The 18,263-nt window shown below is 45.3% G+C and overlaps 1 long non-coding RNA gene across 3 annotated transcripts; it reads left to right on the top strand.

Moving 5' to 3' along the window:
* Nucleotides 1-14,228: 14,228 nt before the first annotated feature.
* On the top strand, nucleotides 14,229-17,359 carry LOC120096651 (uncharacterized). 3 transcript variants are annotated; one of them, XR_005493392.2, is made up of 4 exons: nucleotides 14,229-14,343; nucleotides 15,102-15,282; nucleotides 16,693-16,859; nucleotides 16,993-17,131. It is a non-coding gene; the product is annotated as an uncharacterized LOC120096651 (long non-coding RNA). The 3 variants fall into 3 exon arrangements; XR_005493391.2 differs by having other exon boundaries at nucleotides 16,693-17,359; XR_005493393.2 differs by lacking the exon at nucleotides 16,693-16,859.
* Nucleotides 17,360-18,263: the final 904 nt, after the last annotated feature.

Below are 18,263 nucleotides of genomic sequence, written 5' to 3'. Positions count from 1 at the left end.
GTGTCCTTTAGGGAACCTTCTTTTGGAATCTCAAAACTTAGATATATATAACCACTGATATTCTCTCTCTTTTTTTAAAGACTTATTTATTATATATGAGTACACTGCAACTGTCTACAGACACACCAGAAGAGGGCATCAGATCTCATTACAGATGGTTGTGAGCCACCATGTGGTTGCTGGGAACTGAACTCAGGACCTCTGGAAGAGCAGTCAGTGCTCTTAACCACTGAGCCATCTCTCCAGCCCCCCCCACCCCTTATTCTCTTAATTGATGTTGCATTACATTATGAAGAAAACACAAATATCTGTACAAACACACTCTTAACAAAATATAACAGAAACACTTGTCAATTATAATCCTCGTTTCTGCAATTGGTCACATGGCCTTAGCTGGTATTTATAAGTACATTCCTCTACTACCTGTATTTCCTGTGTTTAATAATAAATATTATCCTGTATTTCCTCTGTCTTCAGCAAGCACCTCAGTAGGTCTTGGATCTCTTTCTGGAGGAGCGGCCCATACCTTCATTCCTGAAGGGTCTGTGCCCTCAGTCATCCTGCCTGGGTTAGGTTGTAGCTTCCTGTTAACATTCATCACTGGACATGGTAGCACCAAGAGACTCCATACACCAATAGTCTCCAGTGTAGAGAAGCAATCCAATTTCCTCGTGGTAATCTGGATAAGTCATAACTCCTAACACTGTCATTCCTTTCTTACATAGCCTGCTGGCTTAAGGGCTTAAGAAACCCAAATTGGACAGAGGAAGTCTGAGCTTCCAGTTCAATAGAATCTTAGACAGGCTCTTGACAGGAGCACTTCCCCCCTCAGGAACCAAAACTTCTAGGCCAGCAGAACTTAAAGTCATGGGAACGGGGGCTGGAGAGATGGCTCAGTGGTTAAGAGCACTGACTGCTCTCCCAGAGGTCCTGAGTTCAAATCCCAGCAACCACATGGTGGCTCACAACCATCTGTAATGGGATCTGATGCCCTCTTCTGGTGTGTCTGAAGACAGCGACAGTGTACTCCTATACAAAGTAAATAAATAAAATCTTTTTAAAAAATATTTAAAAAAAAAGTCATGGGAACGGGAAGAAAAATTTTCCTAGTGGGTCACTAAGGGTGACAGTGAGTGGAACTGTTCCCTTTTCCATCCCTTGACTCTGGACTCATGGGTCCTGGCTATGGGGGAAACTGTACCATATATGGGACACTGATTCAAAGCATATACTGCCTTCTGGAGAACCCTATCACAGCTCTCCAGGCTGCTGCCACCTAATAAACACTGAAACAGTGTCTTCAAAAGGCCATTCCATATTTCTACCAAGTAGCTGTTTCAGGATAGTGGGGAACATGGCAAGACCAGTGGACTCTGAGATCAGGAGCTCACAGTCACACTTCTCTGGTTATAAAGTGAGCTCCTTGGTTGGAAGCAATACCGCGTGGAATACCATGATGGTGGAAAAGGCATTATATAGATCCGTAGATAGTATATTTAACAGAAGCATCACATCCTGGAAAGGCAAATCCATAACCAGAATAAGGATCTTCTCCAGGAATGACAAAGCATTGTCCTTTCCACAGAGGAAGTGGTACAGTGCAGTCAACCTGCCACCAGATTGCTGGCCAGCACCCAGGGGAAAGGTGCCACATCTGAGCCTCAGCGTTTGTCTTAGTTGTTGGCAGATCTGAATCCATATTGTTGAGCCCATCTCTGCCACCATGACCACTTTGTTCAGGGGCCCATTGGGCAACGATAGGATGGCTTAATAGGGCTTCCATTGCTGTGAAGAGACACCATGACCATGGCAACTCTTATAAGGGAAAACATTCTATTGAGGATGAGTTACATAGAGTTCAGAGGTTTAGCCCATTACCATCATGGTGAGGAGCATGATGCTGGAGAGGGAGCTGAGATTTCTACATCTGGATTGGCAGGCAGCAGGGAGAGAAAGTGACACTGAGCCTGGCTTGAGTATCTAAACCTCAAAGCCTACATCCCCAGTGACATACTTCCTCCAACAAGGCCACACCTATTCCAACAAGGCCGAACCTCCTAAAAGTACCACTCCCTATGGGCCTATATGGGCCCATTTTCATTCAAACCACCACAGCTAAGAGACTGACTGTTCACAGAACTCCTCTTATCTACTTGATTATTGAACTCCTTATCTGTAGTTACCCTTTGATGAACACTTACATACAACACAAGTGTCTTCACATAATTTGTCCATTTGGAGAGATCTATCCACACACTTCTTCTCCAGATGCCTTTCTCACCAATTCTCCAATCATGTTCTTCCCAAGTCCCTGTCCACCCAACTAATCTATTAGCTACAGCCCACGAGTCAGTGAACAATCCCGCATCTGGTCATTTCTCCTGTATACTGTCTGCATAGTGTGAAGAAACCATCCATAAACAAGGCCCTTATCTCTTTCATAGTCAAGTGATTTAGCACACCCCATAAGGCTAAATAGGTTCATGTGTAGCAACAGACAGCATTGCATGGGGAGTAGAAAACCATTTGGACAACTTCTTCATATAACTTGTTTGTGCCTTTAGGATCTACTCCGGTCTAGTCATATATATGCCACTTCCGTTTAATAATGGACCGCTGCTGTGTATGTCCGACTTTATGCCTAGCTCATAATGGGCAGTTCAGGTTGCATGGCAACTTGATAGCCCATTGCCAAGCAGTCAGTTTCCACTAAGGCCTAAGAGCTGTCTCTTAAGAGGAAACTAGTTGTCTGCAGAGAGAGCCTTGCTCCAAAATCCTAAAGGTCTCTTCAGTGATTCACCTATAGGAGCCTGCCAAAGGCTCCAGACAGCATCCTTCTGCCACGGCCACCTCACATATCATTGGGGTCAGCTGGATCACATGGTCCAAGTGGTAGAGCATTCTGCACAGCAGCCCCGACTTGTTGAAGAGCCTTGTGTTCCAGGCCCCACACAGAGCTAGCAGCTTTCCCAGTCATTTGGCATACACACCCAAGTGAGGAATGTGCTATCTCCAGAATCAAAAAAGACCCATTAAACATGCCCCCCCCTGCTCCCTTGGTGGTGGGAGGGGCCAGGTGCAATAACATAGCCTTCACCTCGGAGGGAATACCTCTACATGTCTCACACCTCTGGACTCCTAAGAATGTCACTGAGGTAGTGAAAACTTGAATTTTGGTTGGATTTATTTCTCATCTTCTGATGTATAAAATGTGTTACCAACAAGTCCAAAGTGGTTGCCTTGTTCGCTTGACCAAACCAGCATCATGTCATCAATAGAGTGTACCAATGTGATATTTTTCTGGAATAGACAATCAAGATCCCTTCAAACTGTTATGACACTGGGCTGGAAAGTTAATAAACCCTTATGGTAAAACTGTAAAGGTATACTGCTGGCCTTCCCAATTGAAAGAAAATTGTTCCTTGTGGCCCTTATGAACAGGTACTAAGACAGTCTTTTGCTAGATCAATGGCTGCATACCATGTACCAGGAGCTGCGTTCATCTGACAAGTAGGACATCACACCTGGTGCAGCAGTTGCAGTAGAAGTCACTGTTTCGGGCTGGAGAGATGGCTCAGTGGTTAAGAGCACTGGCTGCTCTTCCAGAGGTCCTGAGTTCAAATCCCAGCAACCACATGGTGGCTCACGACCATCTGTAATGAGATCTGATGCCCTCTTCTGCGCCCTCTCTCTTGCCCGCCTGAATTGTCTCGAATGGAAAACACCAGATGATCTTAATATTAAAATCAGCCAGATGTCACAACCACTGGGCTTGGAATCTATTGTCCTAAACTCATCAGCTATTCTATGTTGGAACTCTTCCGGTGGTGGAGGCTGCCACCGGGTCTAACCTGAGCTAACCAGGCTATATGGTGCCCATGCTCCTCTCTCCACCGCTTAGCCGGAAAAGGCTTTCTCAATATCATATCCTCCTCTTCCTCTCTGGGACCCAGAAAACCTGCCTCCATATCTTCACCCATCGATTGGTTTCTGCTGTCTTGATTTAGCCAATAAAACAATTAGGGAAACTCCCCCTACATCACTACTTGATTGAGTTGTCAGCAGTCAAGTGTCACTCTCCACGACAGGAGCCTTCTGTCTTTTGTACTGGCCAGATATACCCTGCATCTTTCCAGTCCTTGATGGTGGCACTGATTTCTGGCAATCCTGCAGGGATGTAACACTGTTTTGGCAGGGACAATTCTAAAGGCTTCCGTTTAGCCTTTCCAACCGTAACAGATAGCCCACTCCACAAGTCCGAGAGCCAATATGAGAATCCTGGCAACTTTTACACACATCTATCTCAAGTATACATCGTGGGGCAAACACGAAGACATTCAAAGCACTCAGGAGGAGATAACCATAGTTCAGTCACTGACTGGACCTCCTGAGTAGGACTTCAGCTACATCCATTAATCATCTGAACTCTGTAAGCGCCTATTTAACTGGAGGACTACAGGGTTTCTTGGAGTTTCAGAACCAGTATCCCACAGACACAGGAAAGTCTGATTGTTTCTTTTCCCCCAGCATATAGTTACCTTTACATAGGTCCCTCTGAGGAATGACTAGAGAAAACCTAACAATAAAACCCTAATGTATTTTATCAAGGCCCTTCCGTAGGAAACTGGCCATCTCTTCATTCAATGGGTTCTATGTTTGCAGACTGGTTCAAGTCTGGAAATTGGTTCATGGACCAAGATTCCCTTCTGCCACAATCCAATGAAGACTTTCTTCCATTTGTCTGAGACTCTTTCCACTTATACAGATCAAACAAAAATGCAGTAAGCTTCTGTGATAGTTTGTATATCCTTGGCTTAGGCAGTGGCACTCTTAGGAGGTGTGGCCTTGTTGGAGTAAGTGTGTCACTGTGGGCATGGGCTTAAGCCCTAGTTGCATGGAATTGAGTCTTCCACTAGCAGCCTTCCAATGAAGATGTAGATCCCTCAGCTCTGCCTGCACCATGCCTGCCTGGATGCTGCTATGCTCCCTCCCACTTTGATGGTAATGGACTGAGCCTGTAAGCCTCAAATATATGTTGTCCTTTATAAGACTTGCCTTGGACATGATGTCTATTCACAGTAGTAAAACCCTAACTAAGACACTTACTTTAACTGCCAACACCCTCTGAGGCTGGGATTGGATTTTCTTTATAATTTATCCAGACTTACAACGAAGGCTTTAGTTTGATTTTCTGCAACTTGAGCTCTGGCTGTTGAGAAGAGTCTCTTCCAGGGCACACTTAGAAGTGTTTAGACTGCTTATGTGCATCTGGAGCTGGTCAGTTTTACCATTGAGTTCATTATTATTTTTCACTGCATTCCAAGATGATAAAAGTCGGTTGTCTTAGTGTTGTCTTGCTGTGAAGAGACACTATGACCATGGTGGATAATGAAGAAATATGTGTCAGCCTGACCTTATCCGACCATCCGGCTCCCCGCCCCTCCCCCCTTTCCCAGGGACTTTCCAAGGCCAGGTGCAGAGCGGCATGAGGAAATTGGCCAATTAAGCCAAAAACAGCCCCTTGAGTGAACCAACCAATGCCTGAAGAGATCCTTTGTTCTGTATTCCACCAATCAGAGTAAGCCAGCTAGCCCTGTTGCTGAGGTCAGCCCTCTGTAAAGTATAAAAGATGTGTGCTTTTTGAGTTTGGGGTTGACTCTCCCTGCGTGGCTGAGCAACTCCATGCACATGGATCAATAAACCTCTTGCCATTGCATCGGTCCATCGTCATATTGTGTTCTGTGGGTCTCGCTCCTGAGATAAGACCACTTTGGAGTCTTACAACAGTAACTCTTACAAAGAAAAGCATTAAAGCATTCCATTGGCACTGGCTTACAGAGTCAGAGTTTTAGTCCCTTATCATCATGGCGGGGCACACGGTGCTAGAGAAAATAGCTGGGATTGTCCACAGCAGCAGACTATGATTTGCCTCATGCTCTGGCAGAGGCGTGCTTTTGCCAGCTACAGATAGTTTCTGCAAATGCATGATGTTTGGAATTCTGGGGCCTTCTCAGAGGATATGTAAATGGTAAGGTCCTGATAGGCAGAGTAGGTTATTGGTCTGTTGTCAGGGAATTGTTGGTTGGTTGTTGCTAGTCATGGGTGGTGGTTTGTTAAGTAGTCGTGTGCAAAGAAGACATAAGAAGAAATTAAATATCCTAACGGTGAAGATCAAACTTGTCCCAAGGAACTCAATGCCCCTAATGATCAGGAGGAAGTCTATGACAAAAACATTACCTCCTTTCTGACCCCTGGGATCTTTCCTTTCCTCTCCATCCTTTTCTCTCTCTTATCTAGTGTTAGGAAGTTGAAATGTTGGAAGAAGGGCTGGAGAGATGGCTCAGCAGTTAAGAACACTGCCTGGTCTACTGGAGGTCCTGAGTTCAATTCCCAGTAACCAGATGGTGGCTCACAACCATCTGTAATGGAATCTGGCGCCCTCTTCTGGTGTGTCTGAAGACAGTGACAGTGTACTCATACATAAAATAAATAAATAAATCATATAAAAAAAAACCCCAAAACAAGAAATGTTGGAAGAAAAGGGGTGGAGAAGGGTGAAAGGTAGAAGACCCACAGGTAGCAAAAGACAGATACATACCCTCAGTTGTTGGGGATCAGGAATTGCCACACATACCTGTAGTGAGCCATATTGGATTTGGGCCTGGCCGCTTTGTAACTGCATGGCCACAGTTAAGAAGTCATGGGATTGTTGGACAGAGGCCTCTCCCATGTATTTACAGCACAGGAAGAAAAGACCAAGTAGTAACACCCAGTGTCTCCACTGCATGACCTCTGCTGAGCCCGGCTGATGCATGTGGAACCGACACACCTGGACCACACCTGGGTGGTGGTCAATTTACTTCTGCCTTTTGCTTCCTCAGCCTTTATCCTTGAGATTTAGGCTGGTCTTCTCCGATTTCTCCCTAATTAATTCAGGTCTCGTAGTCGGTCTTTTGTTACCGAAGTCACGAGCCAGGTAGTCACGAGCCAGGGTTTCCCACTGTGCTTCCCAGATATTTTCTACCTGGAGACTTGGGTATATAAGTGGTGAATAAAGCTACAGGAGTCTCTCACTCTTCTTCCTCACTCTCACTCTTCCTTCCGCTCTTCCTCTCTCTCTCTCTCTCTCTCTCTCTCTCTCTCTCTCTCTCTCTCTCTCTCTTCCTCTCCTCCTCTCCTGGCTTGACACGATAACCTGTGTGTGTGTGTGTGTGTGTGTGTGTGTGTGTGTGTGTGTGTGTGTGTATGTGTGTGTTTCTTTCATCCTGTAGGCTTTCGCCCGATTCTCGGTACGGTGTCGGTGCTGGCGCCGACACATACCATAGGAATTCTGATCTCATTTGAACAAGAATAGTTTATTGAACATACATTCTAATGCTGGTCAGACCAGGGACATAGCTTAGGATTATCTGAACTATGACAAAAGACATCTTTTTCTGTCAGCTTATAAAGGAAAAAAAAAAACACAAAAACCTGAAATGAGCTCATACACAGGCAGGAAGTGCTGCCCAGTGGTCAGCTCTGACCCAAGATATTTTAGACATAACAGTTCATATCGACCTTTGATTTCATGGGTCCTACCTAAAGCTTTGTGGAATTTTTTAAGATTAACAAATCTCAGAACATACCAAACATAATAGAGGATGTGGTCAGCATGATTCTGCTCTGAGTCAAGTTATTTTTTCTGTGTTAATGACTAGCAGCAGTCATATGGCAGCAACATGAAATAGCTGGCAGGCATGGAACAAAATGGCTGCAGCTATGCTGGAAGGTGGTCAGACCATAACATTAGTGACACACTTTGTCCAACAATTCCACATCTCTTAATCCTTTCAAATAGTGCCGCTCCCTTGTGACCAACTCTTTCAATCCGTGAGAATGGCTATTTTATTTAATCAAGATCAGTTTATTGACTGCACATCCTAATACTGGTCAGACCAGGAACGTGGCTCAGGATTATCTGATCTAGGACAATGGGCATCTTTCTCATTCTAACCACCACACTGGTTAATTTTATTTATCACAGAGCTCATTCTTTTTCTTTGTCAGTTTATACAGAAATGCTAGCATTATCAACTTTTCTTATCTTTCAACAAGTAAAAGTTGCCTCTCATAATTGGTGAATAAGGATAATCAATTCATTTGGCTTCTTAAGTTTGTAAAATAGTTCACACCATGGGCTTGCAACGCTCTCTGAATTTTTAGGAGAGGCTTCATTAACTGTAGGCGTTGGCATATTGGAAAACCTATTCCAGATAACTTTAAAATTAATCCATATACCTCTGTTGTTCTGGAACCTCTTCTAGTATCAAAATATATTTAGTCATGGTTCTTGAGAGAAACACAACTCATAGAATCTGTCTGTCTGTCTGTCTGTCTATCTATCTATCTATCCATATATCTATCATATATCTATATTATTATATAGAGAAAGGGAATTAGAATGGCTTACAGTCTGTGGCCTAGCTAGTCCAACAATGGCTATCTATTAATAGAGATCCAAAAATCCACTAGTTGCTCAGTCCATGAGGCTGGATGTCTCAACTGGTCTTCAGTATACACCAGACTCTCAAAGAAGTCGGTTCTAATACCAGTGAAGGGATGGACTTGCCAGTAGGAGCAAGAACAAGCAAGTAGAGAGAGAGAGACTTGTTTTGGGTAGTCTTTGCTACCCTACCTGAGCTCTGGGAACAGGCTGCACTACCAGCCCCCACCCAGCTTCCCTTGAATCCAAGGAGAAAAGACTCACACACAGTTAATCATTTTCATGCCTTCTTGGTAAATTGTTGGGCACTATTAAACTCCAGAGGCTTGCATGCCCTTGTCAGTACTCTTAGCTCTGCACCTCCCAGTTACCTCTAGCTCCTGCTAAACTCCCCTGACCACCCACCCGCCTGTAGGAGCAGCCTGTGTGGTCACTCCATTTCTCACATGGCTGGTCGACTTTTCTCCATTTGAAGCATGGTGAACTCTGTTCTACTCCCTTGTGTCTCTGCTTCCCTCCAGGGACCCGGAAGTCCCACCTATTGCTTTTGCCCAGCAGTTCACAATTGGGGAACTGACAGATCCAGAACCAATTGGGGAATAGGACCGTAGCATCAGAACAACCCCTACGGAGACTTCTTTTTTTTTTTTTAAAGATTTATTTTATGCGTATGAGTACACTGTAGCTGTCTTCAGACACACCAGAAGAGGTCATCGGATTCCCATTGTGAGCCACCATGTGGCTGCTGGGAATTGAACTCAGGACCTCCGGAAAGAGCAGTCAGTGCTCTTAACTGCTGAGCCATCTCTCCAGCCCCGAGACTTCCTTCTTTTATGACCTTTATATTGGGTGCCCCAAGAAGTTGTGGTCCAGATTAAAGGTGGGTCTTCCCGTCTTAAAGATAAATGTTTTCATTAAGAACAAAAAGTCCCTTGGATGCTGTGGGCTGTTTGCCTGGTGGGCACAGCCAGAATCGAGCCAATATGTGGCAGAGAGATGAGAGAGAAAGAGAAGCTGAACAGCTTGTGGGCTAAGACGAGAAATGCAACTGGAGACGTGATGGTGGCAAGGCACAGCCTGACCTAAGAGGACTGCACACCCACCAGAGGTTGTGGTAATTTCTGGCCCAAGCTGCCATTGAGGGCCGTGTCTGGGTCTATGGTCCAACTGTATCCAGGGTCTGTGTTGATGATGCCCATGGCCAGAACTACCACTGAAGGCTATGCTTCTTACTGCAGCCTGAAACCAGGTTGATTGTCCAGACGTACCCCCTCCCCCACATAGCTGTAGCCATTTTGTTCCATGCCTGCCAGCCATTTCATATTGTTGCCATTCCACAATGCCTGCAAGCCAGTCATTGACACAGAGAAAAAAAAAAAACTTGACTCAGAGCAAGGTCAATGCTGGTCACATATCCTGTTATGTTCTGGGGTTTGATAGTCTTAAGACAGTCCACAAAGTTTTACATAGGACCCGTCAAATTAAAAGTCAATATGAGCTGTTACATCTGAAATGGCTTGAGTCAGAGCTGACCACTGGGCAGCACTTCCAGCACCTGCATATGAGCTCACCGTGGTTTTTGCCTTTATAAGCTGACAGATATTCAGGGCTGTAGCCTCGGCCCTGAATTCTGAGCTACAGTCCTGATCGATCAGTCTTAGGGTGTGTTCAATAAACCATGCCTGTCTGACTCAGATCAGCGTGTGGTTTGTGAAGCGACTCCTGGACCCCAACACTGATGTCCAAGGGGTGTGATGATGTGGCTCTGCCCTCCCCTGGTCATCACATAGTAACCTCAGTGGTGATGTGGATACAGGAACATTTGCTCTGCTCCTCACCTGGCCATCAGGCCAGACAGCTTTGTTGGTGGGAGCCTGGGAAAACTCGCAGGTGACCAACTGAGCTACAAACGAGGCCCAGATCCAGGGCTTTGAGTTGGCCTCGTCCAACACCCTCCCCATCTATGACTGGAACTCAGGAAGGGGCTGATCCTTCCTGAGGATTTGTGGGGAAGCAGCAGGGTATCTGAGAGTCTCTGTGAGAAGGTCCAGTACTGATGTTGTAGCAGACGTCGGAGGCCTCGGACTAGCCTAATGTCTCCAATGACTGGGCACTCGAAAGTAAAGCTCTTTGGACAAAAGGGTGTGTGGCTGGACACACCAACACTTCCAATGCCACTACCACGAAAGAATGTGTGATGGAGAACAGGAAAGATGGAGGAGCCAAACGGTCATGCTCAGAAGGCTGTGGTAGAGAGAGGAGCAGCTCATTGCTTAGGGGGTCCGTGAGATGGCTTTTGTTGTTGTTTCTTTTCCTTTCTTTTCTAATTTTCACTTTTTACTTACTTTTTGGGGGGAGTCTACAAGGGTGGAGGGCAGCTATGAAGGACTGTGTGGGATTGGGGTGCATGCTATGACATTCCCAAAGACTCATTTAAAAGTTATATTAATGGGGCTGGAGAGATGGCTCAGCGGTTAAGAGCACCGACTGCTCTTCCACAGGTCCTGAGTTCAATTCCCAGCAACCACATGGTGTGTCTGAAGACAGCAACAGTGTACTTATATACATGGAATAAATAAAATAAATCTTTAAAAAAAAGTTACATTAAAAAAAAACTTTCGGGGTTGGGGATTTGGCTCAGTGGTAGAGCGCTTGCCTAGCAAGCGCAAGGCCCTGGGTTCGGTCCCCAGCTCCAGAAAAAAAAAAAAACTTTCGAGGAGGGGCCGGGCTTGGGGTTTGTGCTCTTCAAGTCCCCCTCTGCTTCACTGACAAAATGAAGGGCTCCGTCTAGGTGGTTCTCCAGCACCATGTCTGCCTGGATGCCACCATGCTTACCACCGTGATGGTAATGGACTGAACGTCTAAAACTGTAAGCCAGCCCCAGTTAAATGTTTTCTTTTATAAGAGTTACTTTGGCCACGGTGTCTGTTCACAGTAACGAAACTCAAACTAAGGGCTGAAGCTGTGTAGTTCATGGTAATGTATATGATGTACCCCTCAAAAACTCACGTGTCGAAGGTTTGGTCCCTAACACAGGGCTCAGAGATGTGGCTTTGGAGACGTTTGGCTGATCATGAGGTGCCTGACGGAACCAGTGGCTCAAGCCACTGATGGATTAATACTATGATGGTGTTCCTTGGGTGGGCCATGGAGGCTACAAGGAAGTACGTTTCTGGGTCTTGCCCTGAAGCACAAATGCTGTCCTCATGTTTCCTGGCCCTCATGAGGTGAGCAGCTCTGCTGATCTGTGGCTCCCGTACCACACACGATTTGCTGTAAGTGACAGGAGACTGGGTCTCAATGTAGCCAAACTGGCTACGTAGGCAAGGGTGACCTTGAACTTCTGATGCTCCTGCCTCTACTCCGTAAATGCTGAGATTACGGCTGTGCAGCTCTAAGCCCTGGTCCCATGGTGCCGGAGATGGAATCCAGAGTATCGTGTAAGTGCTCAAGCCGCAGGACCTCACCTTTGCTTCTTGGGATTTTTCTTGGGTAGTTTGTCACATGCATGCGTTTTCTCTGCATGTGTGTCCATGCATCACATTTTCGCTTGGTACCAAGAGGGCATCGGATGCCCTGGAACTGGAATTATGGAAAGAGCTCTCAAAATTCACCGCACATTGAAGCTGAGGCAAGAGCGTTGTGAGTCCATAGTTAAGACTCAAAACATCAGAATCAACAAAAACAACAAAACAAACAACTTTCAAAATTCAACAGCAGGAAAACCTTAAAGCATGCAGATAGCAAACAAGCCCTGTGCACAGACTGGGCAATGTTAGACAACGGGGAAGCAGCATTCAGCCGCTCGCAGTGATCTGTGTCGGTTGCTGGATGATGAGGAGAGTGGGACTCTGTGGCAGAGGACTGACCATGCCTACCTTGGATGGGCAGCAAAGGCTGTTTGTGTCAATGTCTAATGACACATTCCTAGAACACGGAAACACACCTGGTGTTTATCAGTTCCCCTTGTATCCTGAAGAATGGCAACACTTCATTTTAGTCAGAAGAGATTTTTGGTAGGTTCCGTGGGGTTGTTCATCATATTGTTTGTAAACGAGATGCGCACTTATCCCTTTCCAATCCTCACGGCTTCTATTTCTTTTTCTTGAATCATTATACTGGCTAGAACTTCTAATGTTGCACAGGAATAGTAAAAGTGGGCATTTTTGCTTTGTTCCTGATGTGAGGTAGAAAGAATTTAGTGTTTCGAAATACATAGGATACAATTTTCTTTTAAAGAGTTTTTTTGTTTACTTGTCTTTGTTTTTTCAAGACAGAGAGTTTCTCTGTGTGGTCCAGGCTGTCCAGGAACTCGCTCTACAAACCAGGACAGCCTCAAACTCGTGGAGATCCACCTGCCTCTGCCTCCCAAGTGCTGGGATTAACGTTGTGCGACACCACTGCCCAATTTAAGATTTATTTTTATTTCATGTGTTTGACCATTTGCCTGCATAGTGCCTGTGGAGGCCAGAAAATGGTGTTGGATTCCCTGGGACAGAAGTTACAGATGGTTGTGACAATCTGGTTATGGGTGCTGGGAACCAAACCTGGGTCCTCTGCAAGAGCTGACAGAGCTGACAATGCTCTCACTGAGCTTCTCCCCAGCTCTACGAGGTGGTTTTTTGTTTGTTTGTTTTGTTTTTTGTTTTTTTCTTTGTAGATGCCTTTTATTATTCTTTATTTCTAGGGCATTTTCAACGTTTTAAAAAATATCATTACACATTTTTTTTTGTGCTGTGTGTGGGCATATGCATGCACAGTGGTGCACATGTGGAAGTCAGAAGATAACTTTCGGGAGTTGGTTGTCTCCCATCTTGTTGGGGGGGGTGGGTGGGATAACAGATTGGCTTCCTCATTCAGCCGTGCCACCAGCTTTCAAAGTTTTTATAAGGAGTGAATGCTGTTTTGCGAGCTGCTTTTCTTGGCATCCAGTAGTATGATCGTGTGAAGGTTGGTTTTAGCCTGTCTGCATTTGTCGGTTGTGGAATACTCAGCTAGCTTTCTGCTCCTGAGATGAGCTCCCGTGCTCAGAGCATGTTCTTGAGGGATGCTGGAATTAATGCTTGCTGAGGACTTTCCTGTCTGCTTTCACGAAGAACACTGGCTGAAGAACACTGGCTTGTAGTAGTGTCTGCTTTTCACACACACACACACACACACACACACACACACACACACACACACACACACAGTGTTTTCTGCTACTCCAATTTTGCTTTTGCTATTTGGATTTCCTTTCTGTGTGTGAGTGTTTTGCCTATGTGTATAGATGCACATCACATGCCTGCCTGATGTGTTTGAGGGTCAGAGGAGGGTGTCAGGTTCCTACAAATTGAGTTACTGCTTAGGTAGGGTTCTCTCATTTGCTAGAAGAGATTATTAAAAAAATTACTCTTTAGACATTTAGAACTCATTAGTGAAACTGCCAGGGTCTAGAGAATTCTTTCTGGAGGCAGGATCTCACTGTGCAGCCCTGACTGGTCTGTAACTTGCTATGTACACATCCAGCAAAAGGGATTCTTTTACGAAAGGTCTAAAGTTACGAACTAAGCTATAGGGTGATTCTGGTTTTATCTTCTTGGGTATCGGTAGTTTGTGACTTCTAAAACCGTAGGTCTGTTTTTGTCAAAACTGTTCATGTGTGTAGAGCTGTTAGTGTTTCTTGGTTTTCAGTGGCTGCGGTTGCTCTGCCCCCACCCCCTCCTTCCCAGGTTTGTGAGTGTCTTCATCCCCTCTCAGTCTCTCTACATTGTTTTCTTCATTGCTTTCACTTCCCTCGTTCATTTCATCCGTTTCTCTGTTATCTCCTTTGCAGTGGGAAGCAAGATTGAGGCCTACCTTTGTTCTTAGCTAAGCACGTGAGTTCGACCTCCCTCTGATCCTGTGTTTTACTGCCTCATAAGTTGCTAACTTGTATTGTGGGGAAAGTCGGGTTTTTTTTCCTTCTCATTACTTTAGCTTTTTCTTTGATATTTGGAGTTTACTTTATGTGTGTGAGCTTTTTTGTCTACATGTACATAGGTGTATCACACACCTGGTGCATGGGAAGGTCAGAAGAGGGTGTCAGATCCTCTGGAACAGGGTTAAGGATGATGGGAAATCAATATGCAGGTGCTGGGAACTGAACCCGGATCCTCTATAAGAGCAGCAGGCACACCTAGCTGCTCAGCCCTCTCTCTGGCCTCGTTACTCTGTTTTTTTGTTTTTGTTTTTGTTTTTTGGGGGGTTTTTTTTTTGTTGTTGTTGGTTGGTCTGATTGTTTGGATGGACTGTCCTATTTATAACCCAGGTTGGCCTTGAACTCCCGATTGTTCTTACGCAGTGCTGGAATCGCACTCCTGTGCCAACATAACTGGCCCTGTATTTTTTGAGCTCACAATATTTTCTGTTTCCCCTGAGATTTCCTCTAGGATCCAATGGTTGTTCAGAAGGGTATTGCTTGCTCTGCTTCTCCAATCTTTCGGAATTCTAGTTTGGTTCTTTGTGATATAAAAAAAAAAAATCCATATACTTTCGATTTTTTAGCTTGTCAATATGGAGAAGGTCCCAGGTATGCTTTTCAGCTGCTGCGATGCTTCGTCTACTGATTTTTCTTTTCTTTTCTTTTCTTTTTCAGAGCTGGGGACTGAACCCAGGGCCTTGCGCTTGCTAGGCAAGTGCTCTACCGCTCTGAGCTAAATCCCCAACCCCTCGTCTACTGATTTTTGAGTGTTCATTTTGCACCCTGCTACTTTGACGGCAGCTTTTATTGAGGGAGACCCCTAGGATGTCCGGGCAGGGCAACGGATCTCAAAGAGGTGAGAATGGCTTGGTTCAGACTGACGTCGTCATCCTGAATCAGACACGGGGAGTCTGATGACAGGGGGCTGACTGTCAGCATATTTAAAACACAGTGCAATTTGGAAGAAAGTTTCCAGGCCACAATCAGTCCAGTTCCAGGTGCACAGTAAAACTTAAGGTGTGACTACAGAAACCCCTTAACAAAGAACACATGACCTTGAGGGTAGGCTCTATGGATAAAAGGCAAATCTATTGTGGTCTCTGACTGAGATAACATCTATATCAGCGGGCCATAAAATACATCTCCCCTAAGGAACTTAAGACCAAGGTCTAAGGAGGAAGAGTTTTCCCAAACTCTGGGGGATTTGTGTGAGGTCTGCCTGCACAGATAGCGAAAGGTTACCAGGTCGTTAACAATATCCACTCCCGACCTTCTGGATGGAAAACAGGCAATTCCTTGTTTGAGGAGAGGGCCCTGTGTGCTTAATGTTCCTGGTTCTCCTGTGTTCTGTGGGCACAAGGATCTTTGTATCCCGAACAGTTTATCAGCTGTTCAACTTTCCTGGTGGAATTTTTTGGGGGGTGGTGATGTCAGTTATGTATAAAATTTTTTTTTTTTGGTTCTTTTTTTCGGAGCTGGGGACCGAACCCAGGGCCTTGCGCTTCCTAGGCAAGCGCTCTACCACTGAGCTAAATCCCCAACCCCAGTTATGTATAAAATTATACCATCTGCAAATAAGATACTTTGACTCCTTCCTTTCCCGTTTGTATCCCCTTGATCTCCCTCAGGTGTCACTGCTCTAGCTAAGACTTCGGGTGCTATACTGAATAGGCAGGAGAGAGTGTCTTGATCCTAATTTTAGTAGAAATGCTTTGGGTTTCTCTCTGGAAGAGAACCATTGCTCTTAACCACTGAGCCATCTCTCTAGTACAACCATATGTTTCTTTGAGTCAGGATCTTTCACTGGGACCTGGGACTCACTGGTTAGGGAAGAGTAACTGCCCACTCAGCCCAAGGGGTCCTCCCACCCCTACCTCCCCAGAACTGGGATTACAAGTCGGTATCTGTGCTCCGCCTTTTTATATGGGTTCTGGGGATCAAACTTTAGTCCTCATGCTTGTGAGGCAAACATTTTCCTAACTGAGCTATCCCCCCAGCTCCTAGTTTTCACTCTTGTATTTATATTATTAATCTATTTTGAGTAAATTTATATCAGCTGTGAGGTAGGGGGGTCTCCCTTCATTGACTTTCATGTTGTCCAGTCATCAAAAAACTATTGGCTAAAGAGATTACTCTTTCCTCACTGGATTCTTTTGGCACATTTGTCAAAGGCCATCTTACCACAGTGTGAGGGGAGGTTTCTCACTCAGTACAGCTCATCGACTTCCGTTTATCTCACATAACCACGTTGTCTCTGTCCCTACAGTTATGGACTAATATTTAGAAACCGAGAGAATAAATGCCCCAAGTTTTTATTCAAAAAAATATTGAACTGTCTGTACTGGCTGGTTTGTGTGCGTCAACTTGACACAAGCTGGAGTTATCACAGAGAAAGGAGCCTCCGTTGAGGAAATGCCTCCGTGAGACCCAGCTGTAAGGCATTTTCTCAATTAGTGATCAAGGGGCGAGGACCATTGTGGGAGGTGCCGTCCCTGGGCTGGTGGTCCTGGGTTCTCTAAGAAGACAGGCTGAGCAAGGCTAGTAAGCAGTACCCCTCCTGCATCAGCTCCTGCCTCCAGGTTCCTGTCCTGTGTGAGTTCCTGTCCTGACTTCCTTTGGTGATGAACAGCAATGTGGAAGTGTGAGCTGAATAAACCCTTTCCTCCCCAACTTGCTTCTTGGTCGTGATGTTTGTGCAGGAGTAGAAACCCTAACGGGGGTGGGGGTGGGGGAGTGGGGGTGGAAGGGGTGGGTGGGTGAACGCCCTCGTAGAAGCAGGGGGAGGGGGAGGGGATAGAGGGTTTATGGATGGGAAACTGGTAAAGGGGATAATATTTGAAATGTAAATAAAAAAATCTAATTAAAAAAAAAAGAATAAAAAAAGAAACCCTGACTAAGACACTGCTCTGAGTCCCTAATTTATGCAAAGCAGCGGGTTAGGACACTACTGCTTTGAAGGTCTAGGTCACTTGCAGAAAATCACCAGCTACACATGTGCACACACACACACATACAGGCACACACACACACACACACACACACACACACACACACACGTCTCACTGTGTATCCCTGGATACCTAGAACTCACTATTTCGATCAGGCTGGGCTCAAACTCACATAGATCCAACTGCTTCTGTCTTCCTAGTCTTCTACGTTCTGGGATTAAAGACATGTACCTAGCTGTTGTATCTTCTAATCCATAAACGTGGGTTATTCAGAAACCCTCTAGTTTCTTCTAACAGTCTTTATAGTTTTTATTTTTAGATTTGTGTGTTTTGAGTGTTTTGCCTGTATACATGTGGGAGTACCACGTGATTGTCTGGTGCCTGCAGAGGTCAGAAGTGGGTGCCCGATCCCCTGGAACTGGAGTTACAGATGATTGTGAGCCACCACATGGGTGTTAGGAATGAAACCTGCGTCTGCTGCAAGAGCAGCAAGGGCATGCAACAGCTGAGCTCTAGTCTGGTTTTATAGTTTTTTCCAGTTTTCAGTTAGTGTGTGTGTTCATGCCTGTATGTGTGCATGCACACCAACTGTGACATAAATGTGGAGGTCAAAGGTCAACTTGTGGAAGTCCTTTCTGTCCTTCTGTGTGAGTGTATGAGGCTCAAAGTCAGTTTGGCTGGCTCAGTAGCAAAGCCTTTACCTGCTGAGTCACCCTGCTGGGCCATTTTAAGTTTTTAGAGTATACATTTTATAGACCTTTTGTTAACTCTAGTCCTAAACCCAATGTAGGTTCACCCCTCTAAGCCCTGGAGATTAAAACCTGCCCAGCAACTTCTCAAAGATGGAAAAAGCCCCGTGTGTCCTATTCGTCAGAGGCTGCATGGAGGG

The sequence above is a fragment of the Rattus norvegicus genome, chromosome 14 (assembly GCF_036323735.1).
Source record: "Rattus norvegicus strain BN/NHsdMcwi chromosome 14, GRCr8, whole genome shotgun sequence".
Classification (NCBI taxonomy): domain Eukaryota; kingdom Metazoa; phylum Chordata; class Mammalia; order Rodentia; family Muridae; genus Rattus; species Rattus norvegicus.
Note: the sequence above shows the minus strand (reverse complement) of the source record. Positions and strands in the feature narration are given on the sequence as shown.